Source organism: Macaca fascicularis, chromosome 2, assembly GCF_037993035.2.
Source record: "Macaca fascicularis isolate 582-1 chromosome 2, T2T-MFA8v1.1".
Classification (NCBI taxonomy): Eukaryota; Metazoa; Chordata; class Mammalia; order Primates; family Cercopithecidae; genus Macaca; species Macaca fascicularis.
In genome coordinates this window covers 433,611-459,271 of record NC_088376.1, presented here as the reverse complement: position 1 = coordinate 459,271, position 25,661 = coordinate 433,611, and the positions used below count along the sequence as shown (strand labels likewise).

The 25,661-nt window shown below is 50.7% G+C and overlaps 2 long non-coding RNA genes across 2 annotated transcripts in view; both read right to left on the bottom strand.

The window, feature by feature from the left end:
• The window catches only part of LOC135969576 (uncharacterized), a 37,666-nt gene extending 28,252 nt beyond the window's left edge, over window positions 1-9,414 (bottom strand). The window contains exon 1 of the long non-coding RNA XR_010584819.2: window positions 8,964-9,414. This is a non-coding gene — a long non-coding RNA (uncharacterized lncRNA). The remainder of the gene's footprint in view (window positions 1-8,963) is intronic.
• A 9,937-nt stretch (window positions 9,415-19,351) lies between these two features.
• LOC123571638 (uncharacterized) overlaps window positions 19,352-25,661 on the bottom strand; it is a 44,494-nt gene continuing 38,184 nt past the window's right edge. The window contains exon 2 of the long non-coding RNA XR_010584818.2: window positions 19,352-19,752. This is a non-coding gene — a long non-coding RNA (uncharacterized lncRNA). The remainder of the gene's footprint in view (window positions 19,753-25,661) is intronic.

The following is a 25,661-nucleotide window of genomic DNA, read 5'->3' as shown; positions in this document are numbered from 1 at the left end:
GACCTTATGTGAGGTAGTGTCCAGGGCCACTGGGACCCCTACTTGGCCAGTGTAGCTGGGTACCAATTAAAGACAGAAACCCAAGCATTCACTCAAAGCCCCTTCCCAGCTGTTCATCCTAGTGGAAGAAGCCATGAGTACAAACGAATGCGGCATTCTACGGAGGGCTTTGGGGATAGGCTGCTTGAGAACATCAAAGTGGCTCACGTCCCCCGAGTATAAAGCCAGTGACTGCTCTCAGCTTCCATCCACAGTAGCCAAGGTCTGGAATCACCTGAGTGCCCGTCAACAGGGGATGAAGGGAACGTGGCCCGAACACACACAGGAGCAATACTCCACCACACAGCGGAGAGCCCTGTCATCCGCGGCAGCATGGATGGAGTTGGAGGACATTACGTTAAGCAAACGAGTCAAGCAAGGAAACGGCTCATGTTCTCACTCATAAGCAGGAGCTGAGAGCAGATCTCATGGAGGCCAAAAGTAGGTGGTCAACAGGGCCCAGCAGAGCCCACTCATAAGCAGGATGGGCAGAGGCTGGTAATGTGCACAAACACACAGCCTAATGGGAACACGAGACCTACTATTGATAAATCAGCAGGGGGATGGCAGTGGGTCATCTACTGTGTATTTCAAAACAGCTAGGAGAGAATAACTTAACATAACCAGCACAAGGAAAAGAAACTATTTAAAGTGAAAGACATCCCAAGTACACAGATTTCATCAACATAGGGGTGAATCAAGGTATCACATGCACTCTGAAAATATGTACGTATATTATGTATCAACAGAAACAAAAACCAATGACAGAACCATTTGCGAAGCACGTGCAGGAGAAGAATGGGAAGCCTGACATGGTGTGGCTGTGTGTCCCCACCCAAATCTCATGCTGAACTCTAACCCTATGTTGGAGGTGAGCCCTGGTGGGAGGTGATTGACTCATGGGGGTGGTTTCTAATGATTTAGCACAATCCCCCAAGTGCTGTCCTCATGATCGTTCTCCTGAGATCTGGTTGTTTGGAAGTGCATGGCACCTTCCCCTTCACTCTCTCTCCCCTTCCAGCCATGTGAAGACATGCCGGCCTCCCCTTCACCTTCCACTCTGATTGTAAGTTTCCCCAGATGTAGAAGCCTGTACAACCCACAGAACTGTATGCCGATTAAACATTTTTTTTCCTTATTACCCAGCCTCAGATAGTTCTTTATAGCAGTGGAACAACAGTACAGTCCTCAGGACCAGCAATGTTTTCCTTCTACCCAGCGGCCAACAAGGTCCTACACCGTAGCTGGTTTTCCAAAGCTTTGCCAGAATGCTGAAGCTGTTTTGGGGATACTAACTTTCCCCATCTCTGGCAAACCAGATGGGGCATCCTATATGCCTCTTACCACCTTTCTCAGAGAAACCCCACCTCTGAAACAGCCTCCACCAGGGGCCTCCTTCAGCAGCAACAAAGCTGAGTGTTCCTTGCACTTCCCTTCTTCTGAACAAGTAAACATCTTAAGCTTGTTTTTCCATCTTCCCAGCTCATTGAAAAAAATATCTTATGCTTTCTATTTTCCTGACACACACACATGGAAGAGAAGTGCCGTGAGGGCAGGGGCTCTTGTTTTCCCGGATCTGAGCCTGGCCCTCAAACACTAGCCGAATACTAACACGATATCCAGAGGCAGAAATGCAAATATCCATATGACTTCAAATACCCTAAGGACCTAACAGGCCGAGTGGCCCATGTAACTATGGTGTGCTGGGCCATTCAACTGGTGTCCAAATCCCTGTCCAAGTGAGCTCTTTAATTTCGAGACTTTTCAGACAGCTGTTTTGTTGTTGTTGTTCTGTTTTGTTTTTATTAAAGGGATATGTTACAATTATAATCAAGAATATCCCAGGCCGAGTGTGGTGGCTCGTGCCTGTAATCCCAGCACTTTGGGAGGCCAAGGTGAGCGAATCACCTGAGGTCAGGAGTTCAAGACCAGCCTGGCCAACATGTTGAAACCCCGTCTCTACTAATACAAAAATGAACCAGCCATGGTGGCAGGCACTTATAATCCCAGCTACTCAGGAGGCTGAGGCAGGAGAATGGCGTGAACCAAGAGGTGAGGCTGCAGTGAGCCAAGATCGTGCCACTGCATTCCAGCCTGGGCAACACAGCAAGACTGTCTCAAAAAAATAAAAATAAACCAATACTCCCAGTTAGTTCTTCACCAATGTCAGATACCTCAGTTTAAAGAAAAATATGAAAGCATGTTTTTATATTTCAGTGTTGAATTTAACCATATCTTTTAAGAAGATATGAAGATAGAACTTCCTCAAGGATTGGGGGAGAGAAAAGCAGTTAAGAAAATCTTAAAACCTCAGGAGAAAAACAAGTATGGGTTAAGACCTCAAGGCAAAACTTTTTCTTTGCACTTTGATTTCAAAAGAACAGAGATGCCCAAATTATGAACTCTCCCATCTGCATTTTATATTCGTCTGTGTCCTTTGAAAGGCTGGAGATGGGATCCCAGGTTCCAAAGTGCCTGGCCGTGGCTCACATCAGGCGGCATCTTTCACAGCCGTTTACTCCCCTGACTCTGCCTAGAGAGCTCTGTGGCCCAATTTACAAAAAAAAAAAAAGTCCTAATTTACTCACGTTCATCACTTTGAGCAGAGTCTCAAGAAATGAGACAAATATTGAGACTCCACAGAAGCAAGTACTCTCTTCCAAAAAGTCAAGTGTCAGGTTCCCATGAGCCAGGCAGCTTGCTTACAGAAAGCACTGGCTGACTTGCTGGTTGAATGTTAAATGCATTTAAAATGTTAAGTGAGCAAACGCCCCTCCTAGTGGGTGTGCGCGTTGAGCTGGCTGCAGTAGTGATGCAGACCACGTTCTTTCCTTTGGTTTTGCTTCAAGCAGAGCACCCCACACCCAGGAAGAGGCCGAAGGACGGCATCGAGGTCTAGGACAGATTTAAGGAGAGCTGCAGGCTGACTGCCTCATCTGCAAATAGTCTCTCATTTCAGAGAAAATCACTGAACAGAGTTCATAACACGTGAATTTTTAAAATTCATATTTCTAATTTCATCCCATTAGAACTTTTGAACCTCCACCTCCCACCTAGAGAACGTCAGCTCAAGCCGATCACAGCGCAGTGCGATTTTCTATAAATAATGTGCACGCCTGCATCTGAGCTGAGATGTGAATGTCTGGAATGTGCCTGCCAGGCCCAGGAGGAACTGCAGCAAGTGTGGGGACACAAGCCGCTAAGGAATCTGATTTGGAGGGAACTGGAGGCAACTAAAACTAGGTCCACTGGTTTTTCTTGGTAAGGTTTGACCAGGCAAACTCTTATCACTGTTGCTAATTTATGGTAATTGGCATGGGGACTTAACAGTAAGTAATTAGAGTAATTACAGAATTTGCTACTCAATTACAATGGCACAGATTCCTGAGAATGGAAGAACTGTTGCCCAGGAATAGAGTTCAAGAGGTCCTCCCCATGCTCCGAGGAACATGGCATTTCCACGCACCCCTGCTTTGGTCCCTGGCCACCACCATCCTGATCTCGGCCATCTGATGGCATCAGTCCCCAAAGCTGGAAACACCTGACACCTCTTGTCACCCTCCCATCTGCCCTGCCTTCCTCCAGTCCGGGATATTCAGGGATGCCCACATACAGGACCAGGAAACCAGGGTTATCCCAAACCAGTGCCTGCATTCAAAGTCCTCCACGGCAGCACAATCACCAATGGCCAATACTCCCAGAACCTTCCACCTCAAAACGGGAGCACATCTGGATTCAAGCTGACAATGCTGCATTCTCTTTGCCATGTACACATGGAGGCATGTCAGGTTCCACCTAAAGGTATCAGGTTCCATGCTGCTCAGGAACCCAAACCTAGTCACTCTGCATGATCTCAATTCACCATCCACAGAGAAGCCTGCAGTTTTCCTCTGGTGCACGGTGTGGATGGTGGATGGTGGATGCATTTCCCCTGAAGACTCGGAAACAGAAGCCTGGCCAAGGAGGCCAGTCACCCCAGCCCCTGCAAGGCCCGGACGTGACCCTCTGCTGTCTGCACACAGTACCCAAGTCTAGCAGTGCTGGCTCTGTGGTGGGATCCATCTGGGCCTGCAGAGGACCCGGGGCACAGGAACCGTGCAGCCTGGCTGCAGCCGGAGGCCTAAGGGATCCCCACGAGGCTCTCCAGCCTAGGTGCCCTCACCACAGGCAGAGCCATGCAAGAGAGTTGCCTGCTGAACTGGAAACGCCCCAATCTGCTCAGCCAACACAGAAAGACAACAGCCACCTACAGCTGCTGAGCCCCAAAACGTGGCCACTGGGCCTGAAGGGTTGAATCTGGAATTTAATCTGTGAAGTTCTTTTCAAATGTGTTTAGCTATGTAATCAAATCTTTATTCTAATTCAATTTAAAGGAGCCTCTGGCTATGGGCTCCCTTGTCGGGCTTCACAGCTCCAGGGAGTAAGAATGGGAGAGAGAGAGGCCCAGAGCCTCTCTGCATTCTCCACGTTAATTCAACAAGTCATCATAAGGAAAGGCACTCCAGCAGGAGAGGTGTACACGGGAAGAACTGGGTTGGCCCTGACAAGCATGACCCCCATGGCATCACAGCTGCCTCAGGCAACAGGCAAAAGACAATGATGCCCACCTGGACAGGCCACCGGATGTGATGATGCACCCCCAAGCCCTAGTCCCACAGTAGCCGGAGACCACCTGCTGCTCATCCCGGGTGAAACAGGCAGAGCTACCGGAGCCCTCAAAAGCAGGAAGAATTAAGGAAGCGATTCCCACGACACACGTGACACTCCTTGGAGACAGACACAGGCTTCGCTGTGAAAGTGCAGAGGACGGTGGAGTCCCTAGGCAGGCTGCTTCTTCCAACGATCAGGAAGAAACCAGATCCATTTCCTTGTAGGAGAATCATTTGTACCGTGATTAGACAGAAGACAGAAGGTGGCTGATGTTATCAAATCATCAAGCACCTCACGGCTGCTTCTCCAAGGAAGGCCTGGAAACTTGCAGCCACCCGCGTAGGGGCCGCAGTGTTTACAATGGAGATACGGGTGACCGAGGTCTGGCTTCCTCAGGGAAGCTACATTTGAACTTTCACCACTGAGGAATCGGTCATTTACAGTCACTCACCCTCAATGCAGAAGAGGGCTCAAGACACTGCACCAGACTTCAACACTCAGGGTTGGGGTTAGGGTCAGGGTCAAATTCACAAGTTTTACAAGATGTATTTCCTTGGGATGCCAGAAGAGATGCAGCTTCACACCCCCGACCTCCATGGTTTGCTTAGCCCCTTCACCAGTGGATCTCACCAACAGATGACACATCCACGCCTCATCCATGGCAGCACAGAAAACCACTTGGAAGACAGCCACTCCCACCAAGCTTCCTGACTTTGGTGTTTAAAATCTGCATCATTTAAAATCTGCATCTCATACGTGAGATTACACTCCTCCGAACAACGACATTGCCACTGTCATTTCACCCAAAAGGGCTTTAGGAAGTGACACGCGGTCCAGACGCCAGAGCTCGCCGGCCGCCTTACTCTAGCCTAATTCCTTTGTGCCTGTATGGAGGCTTCACAGATACAGCCCATTAATGACTGTATGAGAAGCTCAGGGCATAGACGAACTCAGTGCTGAATTTTTTCCATTTATCACCCTTTGTTTTGTCCAGAAGACAGCTGAGAAAGGCGGGGGCAGATCATCTCCTCGAGTGTAATGACTCTAGCCACTTCTCTTCACCCCAGGTCACCACTCAGTCAACACCCTTTGGAGAAACCAAAGCAATTCTGTTCCCTTCACTCCGAGTTCCAAGCACTAAATTCCTCCGTTTTATCAATTAGATTATCAAGCAGCCGTTTGTAATCTGGACTGCAATCTGATACGAAATTTAAAGCTAATTTAAGTTGCGGTAATAGCTCCTATTCACATTATAGATAAGGCATGAATGAAAACTTTAATCTGTTCATAGGACCAACTTTGTAAACAAACCAATTATTCAAGCAATGATTGTCTTCAGTTAGATGCAAATTACTTTGCTCATAAAAGATTTTCCAGTAGGAATTTTTAAATCCATGGTCTGTCTTTTCTGAGCCTGTCTCTGCACCTTCCCCTGAGTGCACAGCAGGACTTCTCAGGGCATCCCATCAGCAGACCCACTGAAGAGAATAAGCCCGCAGCCCCCAGCCCAGGAATCAAGTCCGAGCCCCAGCAGCCCCTCGTCCAGCCGGGGCTTCCTCACCAGCACAGCACCCAGAGGTCTTCCAGGTTTAATGCCAGGTGTGCGTGGAAAGTAGAGTGCTGGAAGGAACACAATAGACATTCAACAATGCAAATTCCCCCCTGGAACAGCCCAGCAATCCTCTACCTTCCCCAAAGTACCCATGCTAGGCAGGCGTAGAGTCCAATGGGGGTGCCTAGGAATCGGCATTTAACACTATTCTGATGAATAAAAGTTTGAGAGGTCGGTCAGCGAGAGGCTGTCGTGGCCTCCACTCATTTGCAGGCTCTGAAGAGACACAGATTCAGGTAACAGGCCAGACAGGACAGGACAGGACAAGGATGAGGAGGTGGAGGGCAAATTCCATGGACCACCATCCGCCCCGCCATCCCCACTGAGACTCCGTGATTTAAAGAGAGGCAAAGCCAGGGAGAAAAGATGCCCGCACCACACGAGCGACTGAGATTTCACCTAAAGCACGCAGCATGTGGCTGAGGGCCAAGGTTGGGCAAGCCAGGAGCACAGAACGGGGTTCACTGGCCCAGAGGTGTCTCCCACACCCACACCCCGTGCAGACCTCCCAAGCACTGCCTGTGTCTCCTGCCTGGTTTAGTTCCTCCCCGCCTTCTACTGTGTTGGTTTCTCAGCCGCCACCCACCACCACACAACCCTCTCTACAAGCTTGGTGGACTGAAAAGAGCGGGGGCGGGTAAGATCTGGGCTCTGGGGCCAACGTCCTGCCTGAGACATTAGTTCCAACCCACCTAGCTGTGATGTGAGCCCCCGAGATTTCTCAAATGTGAGATGGGAAGGTAACTGAACCCACTCACCAGGACGGCTGTGCAGACTGAGAGTACATATAGCCACACCTCGGCATCCACCACACGTGGGACCCCAGTCGTGTTGCCCCTGATGGGAATCCCTCTATCTATGCCCCTTCTGCTACCAGAGCCAACTCCCAGCAGTAGCTGTGGAGGGTGCATCCTCTATTCCCACTCCACTCCCCTCCCATCGCTCCACGCCGTGACCTGCCATGCAGCGGCCACCAGCAAATCCGGCCCCACTGGATAACCGACCACCAGCCCCCCCTCACTTTGGGGCGTCTTCCACTTGCAGTTCCGAAGCAGGCCGAGAAACCGCCCTCAAGGGCAGTCACCTGTTCCTTATTGCATGTAATGACCTGCCACGCAGGACCACCAGCAAACCCAGCTCCACCATCCAGGCTCCTGTGGATTAACCGAACCCCCACCCCCCACCTTGGAGCGTCTTCCACTTGCGGTTCTGAAGGGGGCCGAGAAACCGCTCTCAAGGGCACTCACCTGTTTCTTATTGCATGTAATGACCTGCCAAGCAGGGCCACCAGCAAACCCAGCTTCACCGTCCAGGTTCTGGTGGGTAACTGCCCCCGTCCCCCGCTTCCTCCTGGGGTGTCTGGGAGGCTCAGAAACTGCCCTCCACGGGCACTCACCTGTTCCTCATTGCACTAATACCTCATTTACAGAAATCCACTTTGACTTTCCAGCACTGCAGTTGTGACAATTTAGCAATCCTGCTTGCAAGCTACAAGAGCTTGAGGTCACGTCCACCTCACCAGTATCCCAGAGACCCAGCACTATCCCACTGTGTTTAAAATTCCAAAATACTCCTTCAAAATGCTACTGGCATTTGCTTTGCACATAAAATGCTAACAACCTTCAAGTGAAACAAATATCTTCAACAGTTTGGTACAACGACATGTGAGTTACACATCTGCCAAGTTGTAAAGCCTCATGCATTTATAACATTTTATGTACGGTCAAATGGTTCATTAATATAAATTATGACAATCTCTAAGAAACAGGTTTTTTCTGGCATTAGATGACCTAAGGAAAACTGGGTTCTGGCTGGCTTGCGGGCCTGTAGAGACAGACATATCTGCTGACACAACCAAGCTCCTTCCCACTGATGTGGCCTCATCCCAGGCCCCTCACCCGGATGCCTGCAGGCCCCTGGAGGAGCAAGCTGACCTGTCCACATTTCTCAAATGCACAGCTGTTGCTCACACTGCAGATAGAGTTCAAGGCACGAGCAGGCCACCATGCTAAAAATACCACGCAGCGTCCACGCCAGCTGACGGTGGTTTTCACTCCATCCCAAAGCCCCAGGTATGAGTTTACAGCCATGATTACCACATGGATTTTTAGACCCTCAAGACATACTTTGTTTCCTTTTATGCAACAAAGTTAAAAGACTATCACTCAGATATAGGCTCTGAAACTGTGGAATAATTATTTGGGAACAGAGTCTCTGCCAGATCAGGATTAGCACTTGGGACAACACCCCGTGACCTCGGTCCACACAAACCCATCCAGACCAGAAGCCTCCCGCACTGTAATTTCTGTGGATTTCTGTAAACGAGGTATTACTGCAATAAGGAATAGATGAGTGCCCTTGGAGGGCAGTTTCTGAGCCTCCCAACCACACGGCCACGTTCAGGCTGAAGCCGCACCACCTCCAGAAACACTGTCCCTCGCCGAGGTGTGCCTGGCTTCTCCCTTTTTCCAAAACTTAACAAAACCTGAAAAGGACAGGTCTGTGTAGAAAAACACAAACTACTTGCGATTCCTCTTCCCAGTTCAGGCTGTAGGAAGCTCGTCTCGGTCCTCACCGTGTTCTGACTGTGGCTTGGTTCCCATAAGAAATAAAGTCAGAATTCTAGTCCCTGTCTCCTGGGCAGTGTGGCAGGCATACATACCTTCAGTTATATGAGGAAAGGCGTGGCGAGCCCCCTTCCTTCAGTAAAACTGCACAGTTCCCAGAACCCTGATGCCATCTCCCTCACACCACTGTGAACACCTGGACAGAGCACATTTCAATGCGTGCACATTTGTGGGCTAGTTTTCTATTTCTCCACTAAATCACCCCAAATTTAGCGCCCTAAACTCTGACTTATTTTCTCACATTTCTGGAAGCTGGAGTCCAAAACAGGTCCCACCATCTAACGTCGAAGTGGCGGCAGGGCTGGCTCTGGGGAAGCCACCGTCTCCTTGCCTCCCGCAGCCTCTAGAGGCTTCTGCATCCCCTGGTCCATATGGCACCCACTGTCTTCAGGACCCACAGCGGCTCTGACGGCCCCTCAACTGGAAGACGCAGAAATGTCAGGAGCCCGGGAATCTAGTGCTAAGGCCAAGCCTCCCCACCCTCCCAGCTCCTCACACACTCCCGTGTGAGCTAATATAGATTCCACTTTAACTAGTGTCACCTGTGTAAGGGGTAAGTGCCCAGCTGTGAACTGGTTAACCTCGCCCACACAAACCCCGAGAATAAACTCACAGGCCATGGACCACTCCACAAGCAATAAGTGACCACCTGCTCAGGGACCTCCATGCCCCAGCAGAGCCCTCCGGTACCTCCTTGTGAGCTCAGACTGGCAGCAGGGTTCTGCAGCGCCACAGGGCCCTGGATAAAAAAGACAGCTCCCATATCGGGAGGCACCGCCCGCGGTTGGGTTCCCAGTACTTTAATAGCCCAGGTGGACAAGCCGGGGCGCATGCAACCCCATCACCAGAATAACGGCTGCACGTGGCGAGTGCACGGGTGGCCACCACTCAGCCCAGCTGGCCGCGCTAAGCACATCACCACCGTGACGCCCAATCAGATTGAACTGCTGGAACAGTCCCAGCATCGGCCCCCAAGAACATTCTGGATCACAATTCAGAGTAGTGATTGCGATCAGGGCCACACGTGGCTGAATGTTTTTACAGGAGGACACCACAGCTGGACTGACGCCACAGCTGGATCTGGCTGGACTGAGAGCATTTCCCACTGGACATTCTTACAACACCATTTTATTTGCGCTTTATTAAACTTCTATGGCTTTCTTCTGCTTATCTACTTTATGGGAGTGTTTCTTGTTCTTATGACTGCGGTGATACTTCAAGCTACAACTATCAATGTGTAAATTAGTTTGGAAGTCGCCTTATCATTAAACATTTCACAAGCAAGCAGTCAGAGGCACCTAACCCGGAGGCCTCTTTTCTTCTCTGAGCCAAAGCGACCTTGGACTCAAAGAAAATGGCACATGGAGGGGGGCTGGATCTCCAGCGCCCATTCCTAGGGAGCCCCCTGGGGAGCAGATATGGAGGGAGAAGCCCTGGGTTATGGCACTGTCGTACTAAAGAAAAGTCTATTTGGGTAATGTAAGCACCAGACTTAAGAGATTAAGCAAACCATGAAAAGAAACTACTAACCACAGCTTCTCCAAAACAGAACTAAACTCCCTTTAGTTTGAATTGGAAAAGCAGAAGTGATGATCAGGATACAAAAAAAAAAAAGAAAGAAAGAAATGACACAGTATCTGAACACAGGAGAATAATCAAGGGCCACTGTCTCTTCCTGTGTCAGTGGGATCCTCGCATCTAAGCTGGATTTAGAAGGTTGCTACTTTGGACTGAAAGGTATCCCCAACTCTAGTTTGTAAGCAAGTGGAGCAGAATGCTTCAATTATTTCAAGGTTTAGCGGTAAAGCTCTGCAACTCTCACAACCATTTTAATTGGTGTGAATTTTAAAGTGACTCAATCTGTTGGCTGGAGTATCTAACGGCTTAACCACGGGGTCACGTTGGAAAATTTTTCCAATTGCTTTTGTTTTTCCTACTGAAGATGCATTTGAACGTTCTTGTAGTTTGCAGTTGGCTGGTTCTGATGTTTGGTCCTGAGGAAGCCCAAGTATCCGTAGAGGAAGAATCTGAAACCTCAAGCCACTCGAGTGCTGTCTGGGCAGATGGAGACCCCAACCCGAGGGCCACTGACGGGCTCAGCATGGGCGCAGGGCCGCCCGATGCAACAGGCCACGTATTTGCCGGTTACAAAACATCATAAGCACACACCCCCAGGTGTGCACACACGCTCTGTACACATCTGTCCCTATCAACACCAGCACACACCCCCAGGTGTGCACACACGCTCTGTACACGCTCACGTCTGTCCATGCCAACGACAGCATACACCCCGAGGTGTGCACACACGCTCTGTACACATCTGTCCCTGCCAATGCCAGCACACATCCCCAAGGTGTGCACACACATTCCATACGCGCTCACATCTGTCCCTGCCAACGCCGGCATATACCGCCAAGGTGTGCACACACGCTCTGTACACACTCACATCCCTCCCTGCCAATATGAGCACACATTCCCAGGGGTGCACACAGGCTCTGCACATACTCATGTCTGTCCCTGCAGCCTGAGTCAAACAGTCACAGAGAGGCAGAGGAGGAGGAAGAAGGATGCGATGGGCACTAAGGTCCTGGGCCAGTTCCCCTCCCTACCTCGGGAGAGACCCCTCATGTGATCCTGCCATCACTCACCCTTCCGCCTCCATCCTCCATCCTCCCACAGGGATCAGGAGGATGCCCACTGCACAGAGCTGTGATGAGCATGAACAGAAGATGGCAGGAGCTCACGCCAAGGTGCTGAGCACGGGGCCTACGGAGTGCTTCTTTCTGCTGTGGCTGACATCATCAAACAGAGACTGACACAGCTTCTGCAGAGAATGCCACTTGCTAAGAAACTGAAACGTGTGACCTAGGAGCCTGTGAAGGTCTAAGAACAAACCAACAAACCAAATGGTTTTGTTTGTTTTTCAAACACCATAGCCTGTTTTTTCTTTTTTTTCATGCTCTACCTTGGGTATCATTTAGTTAAATTTCAAAGTAAGTCCAATAATTACACAAAATCACAGGACTGAGCATGGAGCATTGTTTCACTTCATGTCCTCCAGCCTTTAGGACACATTAAGGAAAGACATGATTCCAGGATTCCCATTAGAAAGGCTGCCCTGAGGCACCTGCTGGGGCAGCCAAATTGCAGCTGTTGATGCTGCCCCCAAGCTGCTTGGATGAAGCAGAAGATTCCGGAGATCTCCTCTCTTCTGCCCCTTGTCCAGGAGAGAAGGTGGGGGGAGAAAGGTGAGAGAAGATAGGAAGAAGGAGAGGGGAAGGAGGGAGAGAGGAGGGGAGAGGGAGGGAGAGAGGAGGGGGGAGGGAGGAATAGGGAGAGGGAAGGAGGAGGGGCATGTTCCATCCACCAAGGCAGCTACACTGCAGAGAGAATGGAGGGTGTGTTGCCTCTCAGGACAGCAAGTTCAAGCTGTTTATAATTGTTAGCATAAACAGTGACCAGCTGAGGACAGGGCTGTCATTGGAGTTGACATTTTATTTTCATAGTTGATATTGGGGACCTGGACCTAAAGCAGCGTGCCTTGCCCTTTTGCCAGATGGGCCTATGCTTCTCTATACTTGAGTCTATTTGACTAAATACCCGATATTGACTAGGAATTATGACGTGTAGGATACCCCTTACCACAGTAACATCAAACTCATATTCTAAATGCAATTTATTCAGGGACTGGCTTCTAACTCTGGGTGGGAATGTTAAGCTCAGTCCAGTTCAATTCAGTAAGCATTTATCAAGAAACTCCTAGACCAAGAGCTCTGTTAGACACTGGGTATGGGGGGTGATGGGGATACGAAGATGTGGAATTAGAACTCGAGAAGCTCAAATGCTTCCATTTAATTCCCTAATGCAATTACTAAGCTTCAACCTGATGGCTGTAATGTCTAAATTCACTTTTTCTTTATTCCAGTTCTACATAACAAAGCACAAATAATCACAGAGGAATGATTCTGTGTTGGACTATTCAGTGGACAGAGAAGAGCATTCTGACCAGTGTGAGACACTGTCTTCCTTCCCAGGGAGCCCGTGAGGTGGCTGCACAGAGCACACGCGTGAAGATTCAGGAACACGAGCATCAGGTGATGGGAGGGGCACGGAGGCAGCACCAGAAAGATGCCTGCCGAGAGGCCACTGCAGCCAGGCCGGCCGGGAAGGTCATGGGAGTGGGCGCAGGCATCTCCCTCCAGCCGCACTTGGTTTTCATGAGGACGCGTGCACGGAAGGGGATGACACCGAAATGCTGTGGCGCTGAGGGGAGGAAGGGAGGGACACAGGGCCGACGGCTGGCCCCCACCCCTTCCGTCCCTGCCCCTATGAACGCTGCCAAAATCAGCCCCAACGGGGAGAAATGAGGTGGGTGAAAGAGGTGGACAGACTTGGCTTCCATGGAATTCACAGATTCCAGTCATTAAAAATCCCTTCTGAGTTTTCACCTGGAAAACTTTGCCAATGTACTTAGGGACAAGAGGCGGAAGATGAAGCCAACACAATTGGGCTCAAACTGCCACCCTTCTCCTTCTCTCTTCATCCACCACTCTCCCTGGGCCCCTGAGTGTGAGAACCAGGAGCTGCACAGCCCAAGGGTGCAGCCCCTGACCAGAGGAGGGAGCCGCACGGCGGGGCCCCCAGCACGTGGATGGCAGGATCTGTGCTATGTCAGTCCCAGGGCCCCAAGCAGAGAAGGCCTGGGGCTCCCAGCTGAAGTTTTGCTGTCTACTCTCTCACCAAAGTCGAGAAGGACTGAGTGGGACCAACGCTGCACCTGGTGGCTCCTCAGTGGCTGCCGATGTGGTCCTCAGGCTGCAGGTGAGACCCTCTAGGGAAGCCCAGACAGTGGCGAGAATGACAGCCACGAGTGCTCCAGTTGCCCCAAAACTCCAGCATAGCCTGAGGAAGGCAGCGCCCGCTCAGATCCCCGTGCAGGCTTGTGTGGCACACTGGTGAGGCACACAGCACCAGAACATGGCACTTTAAGTGGCTTTGTGGGGTGTAGGAACACAAAGTGTGGTCTGGAGTGGCTCAGAAGTCACTCCCACCAGCCTGTGGGACCCGGACGGCCCCTTTGGACGTGGCTGGAGTCTCTCCAGGGCGGGCTCCAAAGTCCCAAGGATGAGGTGAGCGTCGGTCTTGCTCTGAGGAAGGCCCCTGACAAGTATCCTGAACATGCAGGTACACAGCTGGCTGACTCATCTGAAGGGACCTGCTGAGCTACGAGCTAGGGACAGCTAGAGAAAACTGCGTGAACCTTTGTGACTACTCACAGGTAGGTAGTACTGCCTGAGACACAAAGGTAAAGAATTAACCTGAAACTGCATATTATAAAACTTATTTTTAAATGATGGCGCTTAATTGAAAAGACTCCCAAAGACTACTGCATTAGAAAGTGACAGAGTGAAACCGTGAGGCTGACCACAGGAGTCCCTGGAAATTTCACCAAATGTTGTGTCAAAACTGGGAAACAGAAGAACTGCACCTGATGAAACATTCCATTAATCACTCGAGTCCTCCCCACATACGAAGCTATGTAAAAAGTGTTCCCAGAAGGTAAAGTGAGCAGGAGGGCTGTGAACACACAAAGAGAGAGCCACTTCGTCCACGGACCACAACAAAAGAAACGCTAATGAGTGCCGACGACACGCTGGAGTCCAGGGCTCTGGGCGTAGCTGGGACGGGGACACTCAGGGTCCCACTGTCCAGATGGGAAACCAGGGTGGAAACACCAGGGAGCCTGTCCCAGGGTGCAGAGCTAGTGAACAGTGGTTCATACTGCGACAATCCCAGCTGCCAGGCTCTGGGGCTCCTCGGGACAGAATCCTGTTGACTTCACTCTGGGGTGCGAGAGGCGGCAGCATCCCCCAAAGGCACCTGGAGAAGTGGTGTTACCCTCCATCCCCTGTCCCCGGCGTTACCCTCCATGCCCCTGTCCCCGGCCTTACCCTCCGTCCCCCTGTCCCTGGTGTTACCCTACTTCCTCTGTCCCCAGTGTTGCTCACCATCCTCCTCACCTCCAGGCCCCTCTCCCTGTCCTCCCTCGTTTTCCTGTTCAGCCAGAGCACATCACATGTCTCTTCCCTTTTCAAGAGGCTCAGCTGAACCCAGAGGCATTCCAGCCTATTCGGGATGGGGCACACACCCTGGGATGGGGCACAGCACAGGGCCGGAAGGGCCTGAGACCCTCTCACTGTCGCCCAGGAAGGATGGAACAGCCCACGGTCATGCTCATTGTCAGGCAGGATGAAAACTTCTGTGTCCGAAATGTTCTTTTCACTGGAACTGTTCGGACCATTCGTGAACGAATCAGTTAAATACCAGCAAGTGCCACTCCCACTTATTCTCTGGCTAGTTTTCCACCCACCAGCAACCACACTCCTAGGAATTATCCCTAACGCAGAATCAGCGCCTTGTGCCTTTAGGAAAACCTCTTTCTCTCCAGCTTTGTCCTCCTTCCACAAAAGGTGCCTCTGACTGCCTCACTGGCTGTACCAGGATTTCACTCGGCTATGGAGGAAAATCTGCGTGGGGCTCAGAGGTGGGTGGTCCCTGCATGGACAGCAGGTCTGTGACATCCTCCGAGGAGCCTGGCCCAGGCCTGCCTCACACGCCAGGACTCTGCCTTCTGGCCCTCGGGCCCCCGAAGCTGCTTTCCCTCCAGGTGTCATGCCCCGGGCAAGAAGGCCGGACAAGGGCCCAGGGCTGCTGTGGGTCAGGAAAGCCTCCTGACACCTCCCACTCCAGGACCCCCCATCAGCATCCCAGCATCTGGACCTGTGTCACCAGCCGCTCCGCCATACAAGAGAATTGGATTTTCAGCTGGGTGTGCTGCTTCCCTAAACAAAGTAGGGTGTTGTTACTCAGGAAAAAGGAAAAAATTGGCATCTTCTTGGCAACCCCGCGACATCCAGCCACCGGTTCTCACCATCCCAGAGATGTCCATCCAGGGCAGATAGTGTCTTCAACCAAGCGCCACTGACCCAGAAGTGCAGTAATTAGTACACTTTCACCAGAATCACCCATTCCTTCACCTTTACACCCAAGAAAAACATGTTTGCCAGGCAAATTAGATGTCCAGGAGGTGTAAGGAAACCCCAAGCCTGCTTTAAGCCTCAGACTTTTGAGACCGTTGAGGGCTGTGCGCACAAGAGCAAGGCTGCACCCGAAAGCTCTGCTTCTGCCGGACGTCATGGACAGACCACACGGCTCAGCCACATGGACCCTTCCAGGACTTCACGAGAGGGACTTCCGTGGTACATGCAATGATGTGCACTTCGTTCAGCCTCGAACAGACCACGCCCTCGTTACAGGGTCGGTGGTCCACCTCCTGCCATCAGCCCCCCACCTCACCGAGGGTCTGTGTCTGCATCTGAAAGAACTTTGCTGTTTTACCTGGGTACCAAAATGCGGCATCGCGATGTTTAAAGGTCTTTAAATATCAACACTCCGGGTGCAGTCCTTGTCACTTTAATGCGGTCACTCGATGCAGGCCTCACTCACAACTCTGAGGTAGCTCATACCTTCCCTACCTAACCAAGGAAGAAACGAAGGCATGGAAGGTGCAGCTCCTAAGGAGCAGATTAGGATTCAAACCGGTGAACTTCGTCACATGCTGACCTACCTCTCAGGCTGAGATAACGTTGAAAATTAACCAGGTAGAACAGCGTTCCATAAATCAGCTGGAAATGGTCCTTGTGGATGGGCCTGTGGTTACTCCCTGAAGAACAAGACCATTAGCCCAAAAATCCACCTGTGTCACACTCAAATGTTTACATATACAACTATTTTTAAAATAACCCAATCAAGCATGTTCACAGCCATTTAGAGCCATATAGATTGTCTGCTTCGCTGACAATCAACCCAAGACCTCTGTCGGCAAAGGCCACGGTGCCAGGTCCAGAGAAGGCGGGACAGAGACACAAGCAGACACAAGCAGGAACCTTTCCATCCCTGGGAGCCTCGCTCTGATCGGTCCGTGAGGACACGGTACAGACCGTGGGGCACAGGCAGACGGCAGGCCAGGAGAAGGGGCTGCATTGCCGGGAGGCAGTGCTTTGAGCTCTAATGGATGGAACACTGCTAACCAGTGAAGGTGGAGAGAGGGCACACGTCTGAGAGCATGTAGAGGCAGCAAAGCACAGCCAGCCTCGGGGAACCAGAAGCCACAGGGACATCAGGTTGGGTGCTGCTGTCTGCCGGCCACTGGCTGGGGGACTGTACTGGGCCTGGAGGGACATCCCTGACACTCCCCACCAGATGCCAGGGGCACCCCCAGCCCCAGGTGAGAACCACGGATCCCATGGTGAATGAGGCCAGCCTGTGGGAAGTGGGCTGGGACAGCTCTGTACAGCTTAATAGGAAAGTTGGGTTCTATTTTGTGGGGTTTTGGTCACGCCGATGGCTAGTCATGGCTGTCCGTCAGGAAGTGATTTGAGGATAGACTAGAGAAGGGGCTGCCAAGACCAGCGGAGCATTCGCTGTCTGGGTCTAAGGAAAAGGAAATAAAGGCTGGCGATGTGACAGTGGGGGGGAGCACAGAGCAAAGGAACTGGTGGAGACACAGGGCTGGCCCCGCACAGGGCTTTGAGCAGCTACCCAGGGGTCGTCCTATTAATTCTCCTCATGGCCCCAAGAGGCGGCTGTGAGGATCCATCTCCTGAGGACAGAACTGCTCCAGAGCCACACAGCGAGGATCCACAGAACCAAGATCCGGGCCAGCTCCAAAGCGGGTGAACTTGACCCCTCAGCCATGGTCCTAAGACAGGGATCGTAGCCCCCTGGACACACAGACACAGGAACTGCAGGAAGGGGAAACGGATGCCCCGGACCAGTGGCGGGACCCAGGGTTTCAGCCCTCCAGGGCCACTGGGACCAGCCACTGCACAGGTGGACACATGATGCTTTAACTCGCGCTGGGGGAAGGAGCCCTCACTCTCAGGGTGGAGACCGCAGCTCGATCGGGCCGGCCTCCCTGCTGGGCACAGCCTGAGCCACACAGGATGCTGAGGTGCCCCAACGTTGGGGTGCTCAGAGCCACTCAGCTGAGATCGTGGTGCTTTCTGTAACCACCCTCGTTTCTTCACGGTATAGATCTGGACTCCATCCTTTGCAATGTGTGAGGTTCTAGGAAGAGGCTGGCCAGCTGGGGAAGTGTCCTGGGCTCTGTCCCAGTGATGACGAACTTGGCTCCCCACAAGGGCGGCCTGTTCACCACAGTGACCCCTGGGGACCACGCCTGCACCCACCTTGCTGAAGATAATTCACTTCTCATCCGTGAAAGAATAAAGCTAGACTAACTCAATTTCACACTCACTTCCAACTTTAACAACTTGTGTTAGGAAATCAAAGACAAGGACTCTGACCACGTCACAAACCCAGGAAGCAAAATCCGAGACTAACGGAATGATGCCACCTTCACAGTTCCGAGCTTTACTAGATGTTTTTCTTTTCTGGTCTGTTTTTCTCTTTTGGTTTAAATAATTAAAGACCCTCGTTGACAAGAAAAAAAATTCTCTATGAAACTAAAAAAAGTGGTTCTAATTAAACATTTAAACATTCTTCCATATGCTTTATAAACAGTTGAAAGTACAGCTCTACTTAGTGTTAAGTACTTTAACCAAATGAAAGGTTAATTATACAGACTGGCAATTATAAAAAATAAGGCTACATATTCGTGGCATCATGAATAATTAATAAGAACCGTTTGATTTCATTCAGACCAGGGATTCTGTGCTAATAGGCTCTTAGCTGTCTTGAAATAATGGTGAAATTTTAAAATTACTTTTGTACTTAAACACGTCCCCGAAGTGAAGCACAGCGGTTAACATCCATCATGGTGCCCAGCAGAGCGACCCGCCCTACTATGGCCGACACCCTGATTCCCGAGGGCTGCATCCCGGGGCTGTACTCGTGCAGAGAACGTTCAGGAAACAGACCAGGTGGCAGGAGGGGGTCTTGTCCTCAAGGAACCTCATGAGTCTTGCTAGGGGGACAAACAGCGAGAGAATGAAACCGGCAGCTACGGAATCTGGACAGCGATGCCCAGGCCCCGCCATGCATAACCCCTGGCTGGCACCTCCCTGAGACCCGTCTGGCACAGGCAGCGGCAGGGTCCGGCCCTTGGAGCGCAGGGATGGCAGAGCAGGGCCATCAAAGCGGGTGGCATGCCCACAGCGGCTTCTCCGCAAGAGCTCCTGGCTCTCAGGGAGCTGAGGGCTCCTCAATGGGAAATTCTGGCTGAGCTCCAGGAGAAAGCGGGTGGGAGGCCTGTCTCCTCTGCCCCCATCTCCTCTGCCCCAACCCTGGAAGAGGGTCAGATATCAATGCTAACTCTTGTGCTGACTCAATTAAACAATTCAGAAAACAAACTTGCTTTAAGTATTAATTTCCTAAAAAGAACTAACATGAATTCAAATAATTCACATAATTAAAATGATTTTAATTGTTAATTTAATTAAAACATCTCCGTTTTCACAGCATCATGTACCCTGGTACTTTCTCCTTATTGCATTTCCCATCTTCCAGGGCAGATTTCCTTCCACCCAGGGCAGCAGCGACTCTGGTGTCTCGGGTATTCCCAGGCTTCCGTCAGCCCCTGGGGGGCTTACAGTTCTGCAGCGGTCTCCATCCTCATTAATCTGCATAAGAACATCCGTCCGCAGGGATGTCCTGTGGCCCCGTGGCCACATCTGACGTGCAGCTAAACGCTGGGCGTGTCGCCTGGTGACAGCAGATGACACAACTGTGGGCAAGGTAGCACCTCTGGGCGCCGACACTCTCGATGAGTTTTTTACAAGACCATTCTTTAATGGGTGAACCCTGACAGGAAACACTAAAGATTGTTTTTAACTATTTTTATATCGAGACAAATCTTTGTCAAACGTTCACTCAATGCTAAATGTCACTTCTCCAGCCAACCCCTTTAAGAATACCTAAAACTTAAGACTGGAATGACGCTTTCAAACACATACTCTACTCATGCATTCCCGGGAGCAGAGAGCAGCTTAATGTTTTCACGCTACACAGGCATGAAGTTTGGCGAAGGCATTTTAATATTTTTACCTGAATATTTTAATAAAATCAAAAGATCATTTTCACTCTAATACTCTACTTAGAATCTAATTTTCCATTAAATAAACAGTCAATGTTCAGTAACCCACATGCTGATAAACTTTTGAAAACTTTAGAAAGTATTAAGTATAATCAAAGATTACTTTTAATTTTCGAGCTGGTAAGAGCCTGTGTCAGGGAACAGAGTTGAGATTGAAGAGATAAAAGCACGATGATTTTCTTAAAGAAAAGCGAAATTCGTAAAAGAGACCAGGTGATTATATAAAGAAACACAGAATCCGTTTTCAGAAATGGCAAACATTGACCACAGAACACCAGCGTTGCCCGTGATGAGAGAAACAGTTAAAAGGAAGAATTCACGGTGGCCCAGCATAGATCAGGTGTGGGAGGACAGAGACGTGATGAAATGATCCTCCTTCTAACTTCCCAGAAAGGCACAAATGGCCAGCACTGTAACTGAAGACCACGCAGGCACCAGTGTGAACTCAGACTCCATGGCCAGCACCGTAACTGGAGACCACATGGGCAATGGTGTGAACTCAGACCCCACGGCCCGCACCGTAACTGGAGACCACACGGGCACCAGTGTGAACTTAGACCCGACGGCACGTGCCTGGGCTGCTCCAGCCACCACCAGAACCTGTTCTGCAGCTGAACTGGAAGCTGATTCTGGAAGGAACTGAGGAGCATGAGGACGAGATCCTTCTACCTCAACAGGGATCAATTTTTTAATGATTTCTTTCTTTTAGAAAACTGTTAATAAAATACTTTGTTCTAAAATGACCAGGATTTCAGCAGCCTCTACATTCCTTCATGTCAATCAAAGCTTAGGCACGTGGGTTACTTCACTGTTCGCGACACCCTTTTGAAATAAAACCCGGGGCCGCCTGTGTACCCAAGAGCCTGGGCACTGAACATTCAGACAAAACGTCCAGGGCGAGAATGTTCACGTCCCAGCGGTGCGGTAGAGTGGATGGGGGGAGTTCGAGCCACAGGTGGCCACGCCTCCCCTGCCTCCGGCCAGTGCCCACTGCTCACGCACTCCTTCCTCGGCCCATCCTGAGCCACGGGGCCCTCGCGTAACCAAGGCCACTGCGGTACCTCCAGGAACAAACTGGTTACAGGTGGACTGCTCTCTACGCAACGTACAAAGATTGTTTTTAAAACTGCTCGTCTCTGGAACTTATCCCAGTAACAGGCTAGATTAAGAAAACTGACTAAAAACAGTAGGAAGAAAAACTCACTCTACCCGTTGAGGCAAGAGAAATGCACACAGCCTCTGAAATAACTGCAGAGGAGTTTTCCTGGGTTAGGTACGCGGTGGGGTGACCCTACCCCATAGCGGGGCGATGGCACATGGTGGGAACCAAGGAACATCTCCGAGTAAATGTAGGAAAATGCACTCAACTCCCAAACAGAGAGAGAAACTGCCTTTTTCCTTAAAAGCTTCTCTCTTTTATTCTCAGAAAGACTCTCTTTGGTGTCTTGACTGCTGAAGGGACAAGCCTGTCATCCCCAGAAAGCAGCCCTGGACAGTCTCCAGATCCTATGGCCCTCAGGCCCACCTTGCCTACTGATGATCCCACATTACGAAACCTAATAATCAGAAAAAGCCTCCCAGTCCGCAGCTCACAAGTGACATTTTATTCAGGGAAATGCTAATAAAAACCTGGGGCTCTGTGTAAACGCTGTCCCCTAGGTACTGAGGCTCCACACAGATGGCACACAGGGAGACAGGCCTCACCCCTTCCTGGTGTCCCATGTCTCTCCTCACATTTTATTAGCTGAGTTTTGTGACGGTTTGTTACTTTTAACCTGACTGTCCAAGGCAGCTGCACTAAACTAATTGTCCAGGGCAGATCCACTCATAATGACCATCAGCTCAGAGTTGGAAGTAGCACTGGAGAATGAGGTGGTGTCAGGGCACTATGCTTCCCTGCCCTCTTTTCCAGGGATGCCAAGTAAGTTTCTGCCATGGCTGATGATGTCAGCACTACACTAACATTACTTCAACGGCAGGCCACCAATTAATACTTAATGAACAATGCCCTTAAGAGCAAAACCCCATCTCTGCCAAAAATACAAAAAATTAGCTGGACGTGGTGGTGAGCGCCTATAATCTCAGCTACTGGGGGACTGAGGCAGGAGAATTGTTTGAACCCAGGAGGCAGAGTTTGCAGTGAGCCGAGATTGCACCATTGCACTCCAGCCTGGGCAACAAGAGTGAGACTCCATCTAAAAAAAAAAAAAAAAGAAAAGAAAAGAAAGAAAGAAAGAAAGAAAGAAAGAAACGATTCTCATGACCCTGTCAACATCTTCAGTTTTTCCCAAGGATAGTGTAAAATTATCACACAAAACGTAAACCCAATTAGATCAACGTTCTCTCCTCACCAATCCATACCTAAATCCATATTTCAAAATGGTCCTCAATTTTTCACAATTTAAGAAGACTGAGAGGAATAACCATGAACAAGCAAGGTTTACACAGACGTCAGTCTTCCCAACTCTCGCTCAGGAGCTCACCCCAAACTCCTCCTGTGGAATCAGCCCGGATAACAGTTCCTGGTGGCCGCACAAGAACAGAGGGTCCCACGAACCCATGACAGACCCCACCATTCAGCCCCAGGCAGAGGAGGGAGGTGGACGGTCACGAAAGACAGAAAAGCAGGGAACTGTGATTCTTCTGAGTTAATGCAGGTGATTGGGCCAAAAAACAAGGCACATCCACCTGTGAATGGGGTGAGCTCCCAGCTGGCTGTGCAGAGGCTGTAGATATGAAGGAACTCACTTCCCTGCACACTGAAGTGCATGAGCATCTCCACATCGACCGCACCTGGGCTCTGCTCGCCCCTCACAAACTAAGATGACAGTGGCTGCTTCTGGACAGAATGTCAAGGACAGATGGACAGACATCCTGGACAGACACTGTACAGAGACCAGGGGCTGGGAAGGGGGAAGCGGCACAGCCTTGGGGCCAGCAGGGGCGAGGCCAGGAAGCCTCGGTGAAGGCCTGCATCTCCTCATCCAACAGAAGCAGGAGGGGCCACCCAGTGAGGGCTGCAGCTGCGGTGAAGTGGCCAGTGGGACATAGCAGGAGGCCGTGGCCAGCCTTACCCCCAGCCCAGGAGGAGGGGTCCAGCTGCGGGCACTGCCCCGGGAGCCAGAATCCTGAGCCCCCAGGGAAGGTGGGAAATTGCCCCTGGGCACTGGGTGCTCAGGCTGGAGGTGGTGAGACCTCGAGGCCCTGCAGTCGGGGAGATGAGGGCAGAGATGGCCAAACTGCAGCTCAGTGAAGGGCTTTGTCAGGAAAGGCCCTCAGAGGCTGCCTCACCAGCCAGGGGGAGGTTACTTCCAGCCCAGAGGCTCAACAGGGCCCTCGGTGGTGATGCTTAACCTTGTCCTCTGACAGAGGACCATCGAGACAGAGTCACTCAAACCTCTGCCAAGCTCTGCACCCAAATGAAGCTGTTACCACAGACGCTGAGGCAGGTAGTGCTCATCTCAACTCTGTACAAGTGGTTTATTTAGCCAGTTCTCCAAATTCTTAATGACAAACCACACTAAACGTGTGTTTTCAGTATCACCTATGCTCATAGCTATGTATAAAATAACTACCACAAGGAAAACTAGGTGGTGAACCCAGGAGGAGGAAATCCCCACGACGAGTCGAGAGAACACCAACGGACCGTTGGCTCTTCCCGGCTGAACCCAAGAGCACTTGGCTGGGCTCACTTCCGTTCTAATTTCCAGATTTATTTTTACTTTCCCACATTTTCATTATGAAAATGTTCAAACATATTTAAAAAGTGGAAGAACAGTACAACGAGTGGTCAAGTTTTCTCCACGTGGAGCTCCAACAACTGCTAACATTTCGTTAGATTTGCTTTCTCACTCTCTCTGTAGATCAGACAGAGAGACAGATTTGTTTCTTCTCTGGAGCCACTTGAAGGTGAGAGGCTCCTGCTGCCTCACCGAGTCCTCAGGCACACGTTCCCTAGGAATAAAGGCCCCTCTGCAGCCGCAGTACCATCATCGGCAGACAAGAATGATTTCAGAGCATCGTTGTCCAGGTTATGTTCAGGTAGCACAATCGTTCCGAAAACGTCTTTTCTATCCGGGCCACACACTGTGCTGAGTGACTCTCCTTCCCCGTCTTAGTCAGGGACAGCCTCGCACCCCTTTTATCTGTGATCTTCACTTTTCGAGAAGATCATTGCATTGTCCTGCAGAATATCCCCTACCCCAGAGGCATCTGTTTCTAGGGCCATCATGAAATTCCCTACTATGCACCTCCATTCCCTGTAAACAGGAAGTTTCAGTCTCGAGGCGCGATCACCTTCTGTCAAATGCTTCTCGGCAGCTTCCGGGTGAGGCTGCTGCTTCACGAGGGGCGCGAGCTCCTACTCCTGGTCACTGACGGCACGGCCGCGACCAGCACCACACCCCGAATCAGAAACGTCTGGAGGGGCCGCGGGCAGCCGAGACACCTGGAGGTGCGAACGGCACAGGCGTGGGGCAAGAACAAGGTCAAATCATAACGGAACGTCTGATTCCAGACACTTCCACCTGGGTAAGATGGTGACATCTCCCTAGCAAGTATCTGAAGCCAGAAAGCATGACAGAAAATTCACGACCTGCCTTCATTCACCCAGGCTGCTCTAACAACACACCACAGGCTGGGCAGGGGCTGGCAAATGACACAAGTTCATTTCTCACAGCTCTCAGTCTCAGTCTCAGGCTGGGAAGTCCATAGTCAAGGCCTGACAGGTTGGCCTGGTGAGGGCTTCCTGGTTCATAGACGGCGCTTCTCACTGGGTCCGCACACCATGGAAGGAGCGAGGGAGCTCTCTGTAGTCCCTTTTCTGAGGGCACAAATCCCATTTATGAGACCCTCACGACCTCCTCACCGCCCAAAGCTCCCCCTCCTAGCACTATCTCCTCGCGGGTGAGGATTCCAACTTGTGAATCTTGGGGAGACACAAACATTACAAAAGCCCATCATTTAATTTTTTTTAAAGGCATTTTTGCTTCTGCAAAGTCTCAAGATAAAATCAAAAGAAAGAGGTCTGAGTCAATCCACACAGTTCTCCCAAAAAGGGAAGTGATCAATTGCCACCACTTTTTATCCGAGACCTGCTGGGTGCCCCGGTCTGCATGACTGATTCTAAAACGCCATCCTCTCCTCTGCCACTCAGAGGTCAGAGTCAGTCCAGAGCTTAACACCAAGGCAGCGCTGACTGAATGACACCAGCTAATCCAGTAAGACAAGCCAAGACTCCTGCCCAAGGCCTAATCCTTCCCCCAGGGAAACATGGAAGGGCCAGACACCTGGCAGCCCTTCCTTCCTGCTCTAAAGCCCCAGAGACACAGCGCCGGCCAGGTGTGTGCCTGGGGCAATGCACAGTAACGTCAGCTGGGCACCGAGTCTGAGAACATGTTATCAAGTAAAAATGAAAACAAGACTGCTGAGAAAAGTTCATGCTTAATCACCTCTGGGCTAAATTCTAAATACAATGTTATTTCAGAGCTAGGTGGAAGTAATTCCTTAAAAATATATATATGAACAGTGACTAGCAACCAGGGTGATAAGTACTCAATATGTGTTTGATGAATAGATGAATTTTTAAAATTTATGAAAAGAGCACGCTCTATTTAGA